Source organism: Octodon degus, unplaced genomic scaffold (assembly GCF_000260255.1).
Source record: "Octodon degus isolate 3935 unplaced genomic scaffold, OctDeg1.0 scaffold00104, whole genome shotgun sequence".
Lineage (NCBI taxonomy): Eukaryota > Metazoa > Chordata > Mammalia > Rodentia > Octodontidae > Octodon > Octodon degus.
In genome coordinates, this window is record NW_004524680.1 from 4,455,160 (window position 1) to 4,462,705 (window position 7,546).

Here is a 7,546-nt window from a genome sequence, read left to right on the forward strand (position 1 = left end):
GGGTTTTGTCTACTGGAGACTGAACCCAGGACCTGGAACTGAGTTACAAGCCCTCTCTCCTTCTCGCAATGTTTTTGTTTCAAAATGGTCTTACTACATTGCCCAGGCTGGGCCCAGATTTGTGATCCTTTTCCTCAGCCTCCTGGAGTGCCTGGAGTGAGTGAGACCTTGTCTCCAAGTAAAAAATACAAAAGGGCTGGGGTGCTAGCTCAGTGTGGAGGCTTCAACCGCTGCACGAGGGGTGGAGTGGGTAGGACTGCACTCCTACCAATGCAGAAAGAGGCCTGTTTGCTGGACTCAACCAACTAGATTACTGTGTCAGTGCTGCTAATGGAAGTAGGAGGTGATGACGTTCTGGATGTCATGATAATTAGTGTTTCCAGCCCCAGCATAATCTGTGCTCATACGCATCTACACTGAGAGGCTGGCTGGGTAACCCCTGCCTAGAAGCCGGCCACACTGTTATGCCGGAACTCCCCATGTTGGGTGTTTATGGTCACCATCATTTTTCATAAACTCCTCTGTGGTTTTACCTATATCTTCTCTATAGTCCCTCAGCAGTCTTCCATTATGGCCAATGTCTGTGTAATTATGTGAGCAGTTATTTCTGATTTGATTTTTTTCTGAAGCCTCGTTCAGCCTCCTTGTGACTTCTGCTGTTAGCACTTCAGAGAGTTCAGGTGGATGGCTTCAGATTGGTCCATCTTGTTGCCCCCCAGGTTTGTCTTAAGTGTGTCATTTTCTTTTGTCTTGGTAGTTTAATTCCTGGGATGATGCTTATGAATTGCTTCTAACAAGAAGCTTCAAGGGGCCAGGAAGATGGCTCAGTAGAATAAGCACTTCCCTGGCAAGCCCAAGGGTCTGACTGAGTTTAATCCCCAGTTCTGCAAAAATAAAACAAAACAACAAAACAAACAAACCAACCAAACAAACAAACAAAAAAACTTCATTCCTAGTATGTAGAACTCTTAGGAAAGGACTGCTGCTCAGAGACGTTTTCCAGGTGTAGGTGGCTTTTGGGTTTTGAATCTGTTGCAAAATCCTGCCTCCTCAGTTACCAAGGATGAGAAGTTACTGTCCACGTGGTGGGGTCCTGGATTCTTTGGCACAGGCCTAGAGTATTTACAGCCCTTAGGCAATCTCAGTCTCAGAGTACCAGGAAGAATGAATGATTAGCACAATTATGCTACCTCAGGTCAAGTAATACAATCAGCAATAACAGTGGCATCAAAGACGGCATAGAAAATGACACATTGAGGTAACCATTGATTTGCTACATACAACCATGTGAACTACATTTGTGGTTCTATAAAAAAATTAAAACAAATCAGAAGATAGTAAATATGCACTCAATAAGGCCCTTTTACACTTGGGGGAGAAAATCTAAAAGAGATTGTGGGGAAATAGGAAAATAGAGGAGGAAGAGATTAGTAGTAAGGATGGAGGACAAAGAAAGAATATGGAAACTTTGTGAAACTGGTGAAGACAGGAGTGAAAGAGAGAAGGAAGAAATAGGAACAGAAAAGAACAGCAACATAAAAAAACCCTAGAAACAGTGTTCATACTCAAACAACAACAAGAGCAGCTGGGCATGGTGCCACATGCCTGTGACCCCCGCATTCAGGATGTTGAGGCAGGAGAAGCGCTGTGAGTTCCAGGCCAACCTGAAGTGCATAGTGAACCATGTCTCAAAAAGACAAAACAAGAGCAAATACTGAAGGAAAAAAGAAAAGAAAAAGAAAGACACCAAGAAGAAATAAAAATAATAAAAACGTCCACTTCAAAGTATATCTTTCTGTTGCTGGTAGACTGAGCGCACACAGCCCAGATCCCTGGTGATCAGTTCCATGAAGCCAACTATAGATTTATAGCAGGGCAGTGGATAATCCCAGCAACTGTGCACCATTGGCTCCACTGAGGTTCAGGTTGGTTTGTGGCAGTCAGGCTAAACCCAGTTTGTTCAGCCTGCAACACTCTGTGACCTCCTGCCAACTTGAACTTGGTGCCACCTCCCCCTGACACTGGGAGCTACTAAAGGGAGCCAGAGGTGCTCTGAGTTCTGAGCCCCATTGGCCCCTCTCCAAGATGGCCATCGGCCAGTCACCCTGTCCTGGGGCGTGTCTGAACAGAATAACTGACCAGCCACTGCCCTGTGCTGTGTCCACTGTCCTATGCCACTGGTGGGTTTCTCTGCGGAGGCCTGTGGCATTGCCAGCAGTCACAAGGGGTCTGCAGGTTCAGGTCTCGCTTCCCACACAGTGAGTTGGGGCTCAGGAAGAAAGCACTGGTTGCTACCCCCTTCTTCCCTGGAGTCTTCTTACTCTCCCTGGGGGCTTCAATTCTCTGTTCTGATCCTTCCTGGGCCCCAGGGACCCACTTGTCTCCTTCTTTTCCTCACATTCTTTATTCCAGTGTTTGGACACCAAATCTCAGAAAGGCTGTTTCTCTGCTGTTCCCTCTACCTCCTTCCCATGTAACATGACTATCCATGTACTTCTGTACACCAAGACATGTGTGACATCAAAATAAGGACAAAGGAAACTGATAGGCTCTGGCCCTAGTATAAATTGCTAAAATCATCATGGTAGTCATCTAATATGGCTGATACCCTTAAAACAAAAGCCCATCTTCCCAAGACCACCTCCCTCTTCTTCTCCAAATTAGCCCAGGACTTTCTGCTGCCTCAGGGAAGACCCCAGTCAGCTCTTTCAGGCATATCTAAACATCCCCTCCAAACTCCATCCCTGATAAAAGGACATAAAAGCCTCAGCCTCCCCTTTGATCCAACTGAGAGAATTCCTTATCTTCCCCAAATTCTCTCTGTGTCCTCAAAGAAAATAAATCCCTTTTGTTTTTTTCTTCTGCCTGTTTCTCCGCTGCACTGGTTACCTGAAAAACCTATCAGAAACAATGAGAGATGAAGGAGTGAACATTACTTGGGTGTTTAGGACCTGTTTTAGAATGAGAGCTAGCCACTCCACATGAGGCTACGCCCATGGAGTCAAACTGGCCAGAGGAAAAGTAGAAGGGGAAGACAATGAAGTATTTCATAAAGTACAGATGACTGTGGGTATGGGAAACGTGGCCAGTTGGACTGAAGAATGTGTTGAATCATACGGGCATGTTTTGGTAGGTTAGGATGCCTGTGTCCCTTATGTGCTGTCTTTTCCTCTAAGGCCAGACCTGTTCCTATCATCCCAGTTTTAGGAATGATGTTCCTATCGTATGCTGAAAGTAGATGTTGTGTTAGATGCAAGAAAAACAGGCAAGTGCAGAACTGGACTGCGATGGCTGAGCATTGGTGTGACCTGGGGCTTCTTCCTCAAGGCCTGACTGCTTTCTCTGTCCAAAGATTACTCTCATCAATGTAGACTAGTCCTGGTGAGACCCTGGGAAGGAGGCCCCCCTCTTTCCATGGACGTGGTCTTTGCCAGCCCTGGGAGATGTGAGCTGAGGCTCTCTAAGGGAGCACTGTACTCTGAAGAAGTTACCCTGGCTTGGCTGGGCTGAATAGTCCCAGGGATTTGGGGAGATGGAGTGGGGTACCCCAAGGAGGAATCCTCCTGGGCTGTACTAGGCCTGAGCAGCCACTTGCTTTCAGCCTCTGTATCTGCCCTCACAACCTTGGTGATGAGGCTAAACTCTCCGAATGTTGCTTCTGGGCTTGCCGGGCCTCCAGCCTCCCGCAGCCCCAAAGCTAAGGTGCCCTGAGATGACAGCATGAGACAGGATTCTGCTGTGCAGCTAAACGTATTGTTGATTTGCGACCTTCTTTGCTCTGTGACTCTAAAGGTCTCTGCAATCTCTTCTACGGCAGAACATAGGACTGAGAGTAACTTCAATCCAAAGGCCACAGCCACCCCGGTTTGGTTCAGGATAATTCATTCTCTTATTTCTTTTTGGCAGAACGAGTTCACTACAGTACTTCTCTGGTCAAGTTCCCGACATCTCCAAGTGGGGCCGGCAGTGCTGTCCTTGGGCCTGGCTCCTTCCTGTGCAAGGTGCTGCTAAGGCCTCTCTCAGCCCTGCAGCTCCTCCCCCAGAACCCACAGTCTGCTCAGGGCCCTGGCAGCCCTGGGACTGGAGCATGTTCCCAGCCCCTGCACAGGAGGCTGCTCTGACCTGCTCACTCCTGACCTGCTGAGTCATTTTGCTGAGGCTTTTCCAGCATTAGGTGACCCCACTCTCCATCCAGTGTGTGCCTATGTGTCCCTCATGGGTCACCTTCCCGTGAAGGCTTTTAGCTCCCTGATGGCCAACATGTGTCCTGTGTGCTCACGGTACGTCCCCCATGTCCCACACACTCACTTGGAATAGAAATGCCCAGGAGACAGAAGTGTGGAGACCAAGCCACAACCCAAGGCTTTCTATAGTTGATGAGGGTGGCAGGGAAGGAAGGAGGGGCTGGGGACTCCAGCTCCCAGCTCCTCCCCACACCCAGATGTAGGCTTCCTTAGCTACGAGGTGGGGCTCCTACTGCTTGTCTGTGCCAGCTGGGCCAAGGACCACAGTGAGGCTGGCACCTCTCAGTGTATGTGCTGGATGGCACTGAGGACCTTGCTGAACCACAGGGTGTCAGAGTGGGACAGTGGGGACCACGTGTGTCCATATTCCTCTGAACTGAAAGGGCTGGTCTACCACAGTGAGACAGGGGAGGCCTCCAGGGGCTGGCCAGGTGGGGCTGCATCCCTTGGCAGTGGATGCCACCCAGGGCAGGGGGCCTCCTTTAGAGCAGAACTCTGCCAAAGACCCACTGAGGCAGCTCTGAGGAAGAGGCTACCTTCTGTCTGGCCAAGTCCTTCCTTCCTGCCAGCAATTCCCAAAGCTGGGTGAGCTTCTCCTTAAAGGCTCCGTCCCCAGCCTCGGCACCCTTGGGACCCTGTGGAACCTGAGGACATGGGGCCCAGTGGGAGGAAGTTAGGTCACTGGGCATGTCCCTGAGGGGGTTAGGGCCTTGGCACTGTTTCCCTCTGCCATGAGGTGAGCAGGTCTCTCTGCCACGTGCTCCTGCCTGAAGTGCTGCTCCACCACAGGCCCAGAGCCACAGGCTGGGTGGCCCAGCATGGAAAGCTATGACACTGTGAGCCAAAATAAGCCTTTCCTCCTTCAGGTTGATTATTTCAGGTGTTTTGTCACAGTAACAGAAGGCTGTCTAACCAGTGAGCAATTTAATCCATAGAAGTTATTCATGTCTGGAAATATACACTCAATCTGTTTTAGATTGTGATTGACTTCAGGTAACAGAAAATACGTGTGGATAAGGAGGCCAGACATAAAGTCTTTCTCCCTGTGTTCTACCAAGGGACATCGAATGGTTATTTCCTTAGCAGGCCTAATAGCGAGGGGGCCCTTGCTTTCTCTTGGGGTAGGAAGGGCAGCCACGGATGGCTCCTTGTCCTCCTGCTCAGCAGGTTAACACAAGCACTAGCCCAGCCTCTCTCTGTGACACCCACATGGCTGAAGCTATTCAGATGGGGAAACTGAGGCAGAGAGAGAAACGAAGCTGCCCAGTGTTTTCTGTTTGTCTCTCTAGGATGCCCTGTCAGCCTGGGTGGGTCATAGGGAAGGTGGCATGGCTAAAACCTAGAGCCACAGTTGAGCTCTTGAAGGAGGAGCATGTGGCCTCCAGGAGCTGCCAAGCAGAGCCTGTCACCCCTCTGAGGGTATCATGTTGCTGGAGTCCACTAGCTGTGGTAGGAGCAAGGCTGGTCAGCTCCGAAGGGGCCTGGCCTCTCTGCTGCCTCTCTCTCCTCCAGATGACCCTGCAGCCTCAGGACTGCCTTCGGGTCCTTCCTGGGACTCCTTTCCCTGTGTCTGTTCCCAACTCTCCTTCTCTGACCTTTCCAGAACCCCCTCCTCTGTACTTCCCAGTCTCTCCCTGGCCTGGGCTAGTCCTCAGCCTTTGCCCTGACTGCCCTCTGGAGGCCTCGACGTGCATTGCCTCACCTCACCCTGGGAGGCAGTGGTGAGGCAGCCCTTGTGAGACTGTGGAGGCTGTGGTCACTGTAATCAGCGTGGGGATCCAGTGGATCAGGACACTTGGGGAGTTACTGTTACCATGCTGGGAGCATCCAGGGTGGGAGGCTGCTTTGACCCCTCCCGCTCACTTCCTTGTCATGCAGGATGCCCGGTGGATCTTGCTCAGGGCCACGGGCCTTCGCATGTCCCCAGGGTGGCCCAGTATAGTGGCCCAGCTTGAGCCTTGGATTCCTTCCCTCTCAGGGAAACCTGCTTTGAGCTCTCCACGGTGTCCCAGGTTAAGGAAGTGGTCACATGGGCAGGTGTGGATGCCAGGGCCCGTCTGAGGTAAGTGGTGGGGACAGCCAAGCTGAGCTCTATGCAACAGGATGGCCATGGGAGTGTTCGCCAGCTGCCCACAGGATGCAGAAAACAGCCACTCAGGCCTCTGGGAGGCACAGGGTGAGGGCAGTACTCGCAGGAAGGTTGCACCTTGACAGCAGCCCTGTGGGCTCCACACTGGGCCAGAGGCTGTGCTTCAGAGGGTTAGGGGGAAGCAGATCGCAGAGAGCTGCTTATCCTCTCTGAGATGTTTGTGTTATCTACCTTGTTCTGGGGCTGCTGGGACCCCAGAGTGCCGCTCACTAAGTGCTTCTCTGCCAGGGCTTTGGGGTGAACCTGGAACAAAGTGCACCACCCTGGTCTTGTCCCTCTCCAGGGAGCAGAAGGACCCAAGACAAGTCTCTGGAGGGCCAAGTCTTGCTCCTGCCCAGCAGAAGGAGTGAGCCAGGTTGGCCCCGGGCTGTGGAAGTCCATGTGCCTGAATCTGCACCACCCTGCGTGTTCTTCTCTGTCACTTTGGTCACCACTTACAGGTGCCCTCAGAGATGCCACAAGCCACACGAGGTTCCTAGGCTCCCTTAGCCCAGAACCCAGGTTGAACTTGCCCCCACATTCTTGCTGCTGAGGTGGTGCTGGCTGCTGGCTGCAGCTCTGGCCTGGTGTCCCCTCCAGAGTGTGGCCTGGGCATCCTAACATGTGGCTGATGTCCCTCCTCAGCCAGAGGCCTCTCATACAGCACAGCCCAACTGTGTCTTCCTGAGCCTTGTGACCTTGGCTCCGAGGTTGCATGTGGTCACATCTGCTCCCTCCCACGTGCGATGCCCGAGTCTCTGACGCTGATTCCCCTGCTTAAAGTGATGACTGTTACAGAATTCGTGGACAGATTAAACAAATACTACAATGAAGAGCAAACCCAAAGATATAGAAATTGAAGTGCTTGAGCTGAGGAACATTATGTGCAACTTAAGGAAAAGTTAAATTTTCAACCAATGAAAACTGAGAAGACTGGGTGTGGTGGTGCAAGTCTGTAATCCCAGCACTTGGGAGGCTGTAAACAGTCGGATGACTACTATCTAGTAGTGAGACCCTGAACACCCTGTAAACCTTTCCCTGAAATACAGGAAAAAATTTTTAAAAAATTGAGAAGAGGGCTGGAGAGATGGCTCAGTGGTCTAAAGCACCTACTTAGAACAAGCTTAGCAAAAGCATCAGGGACCGCGGTTCAATCCCCCAGCACCACATGCCA